The sequence below is a fragment of the Homalodisca vitripennis genome, chromosome 3 (assembly GCF_021130785.1).
Source record: "Homalodisca vitripennis isolate AUS2020 chromosome 3, UT_GWSS_2.1, whole genome shotgun sequence".
Taxonomy (NCBI): domain Eukaryota; kingdom Metazoa; phylum Arthropoda; class Insecta; order Hemiptera; family Cicadellidae; genus Homalodisca; species Homalodisca vitripennis.
Genome location: NC_060209.1, coordinates 17,334,968 through 17,336,969, shown reverse-complemented (window position 1 = coordinate 17,336,969; position 2,002 = coordinate 17,334,968).

Here is a 2,002-nt window from a genome sequence, read left to right as displayed (position 1 = left end):
GCGTCGCTTTGTTGTATTTCCGTGTTTTACCCCTACATTTCTCCAAACACAAAAATTCAACAAAAACAAACATTACCAAACAAAAACTAAACTCTTTATTGAAAAACTCACAAAACTTGTTTTTATTTTTGATTACACTCCGCCGCCCAAAATGCGAGTGCCTCCGGCCATCAGCGCGGGCTTCAGCAGCACCACCTTTGGTGCTGCTGAAGCCCGCGCTGATGTCAACGACAGAAAAACATCCCTCGAGATAGTACCTATCAATAAAATATCAAATTCTAGAGGGGCTAATCAGAAATATAAGTTGAATTGTAATGGAAAGGCAATTATGTACCGTGAAAAAACTTAAATAATCATGTGATGCCGCCCTGCCGTAATCGGGATTCTCGAGGAAGATAACAGTGAGAAAGATAAGATAACAGTGACAACAATACCCCGATCACAATACCTGGAAATGCTTGTTGATTGATGAAATGTTAGTTCTGTTACTCAACTACATCGTTTTATAACGTTGTAAGTTCATTGAAAAAAGTTTAAGCATTGGGGGTATATAACGGAATCTGACCCCATTAACAATTGATAATCGTTGTAAGTTTGTAATTAAAGAGTTGTTTTTTTCGTTCTATCATGTTTGTTTCTATAAATTTATATTTTTGTGTTCTTCATACTGGTGTGGTCGGTATAATCCCAAAGTACCTATAAATCTTCCTCTATTCCAGCGCTCAACCAGCAAACCTACTCTAATTGTAGTATAACATTTACGACAGCAATCACACAAAGTAACATCAATTTAACATCAGGAATGAATGACAGTTACTTAAGAGATCTGACTATCCAAAACAAAGTTCCAGCTCTTACTTTACCAGAGAATAGACTTCATATCTATGTGCGGCAGAATTCTTGTGCAGTAATATCAAATTTGTATATAACACCATCTTTTGGTTAGAGTTAAAATCCAGTTGAATCTTCTAGTGTTTACCTCATTTTGATTAATTAAATTTAAATACTATTTAATTTAATATTTAATACTATTTAATTAAATTTAAATAAACAAAAATACTGGGTATTTTTGTTTTGTCAAAGTTTACTCATTATACTATTTGTAATACTTAATGTATGTTTCAGCTGTTTGCTGATAAATAGCGCACAAATAGAACGTTCAACAGACTTTGAGGTTGGATAAGATTTCTTTTAATAGACTGTTACATAATAAAAGTTCCCTATTTATTATAAGTAAATTAAGAAAATTACTTTGTGCGCTGATAATTTAAATAGGTGAATAATGCCAAACAGTCTTCTATTCGACAGCTGTTTGTTGCAACGTCCATACTTCACTGAATGTGTTATATGCCTATTCTTTTTTCATTTAGCAGTTATAATAAATAGCAACTGCAGTAACATAAATACAACTGCAAAAAGTAGGCCTACACTAGAGCTGTCCACCCAAAATGTCTGTCTACTTGTTGTTGCGTAGTTGTTCTTCGTTGCTATTGTCTATAGATTTTATTTACATAATGGATCCTTTAGTCAAGTGAGATTGGTAGAGCGTAAGAAGATTTAATGTGTAGTGATGAGAAAGATGGGATATTGAAGCTGAAGATATTGAGCCGTCAGACAATATTTTAAACAACTCATCAGGAAGGACTTTTTTTTATTCTCTTAGGACAAGAAGCTTATAAACTGCATTTAGTCCTGTAAGAACCTTCACGCTGCTTCCGGAGTGATAGGATATTCAGGATGGGTAAGGTTAGGGAGTAGGGGCCGCCTCCTATCGAGATCCATGAGGAAGAATTAGGGCACTACATCTCAAAGTCATCCCGGAAGAAGTGGAGGCCAGCTCTGAACCAGCCTCTCCAGTCAAAGCAGGCAGGGGGTGGCACAACCTTGTTGAGGTTAACAAGAACCTCTGAGGTAAGGGAACAAACCCCACCAACTCCAACAGTCATCTCCCAAAGTAGATTAGACCTATCGAATTGCTCATGAACCCCAGAATCACAACATT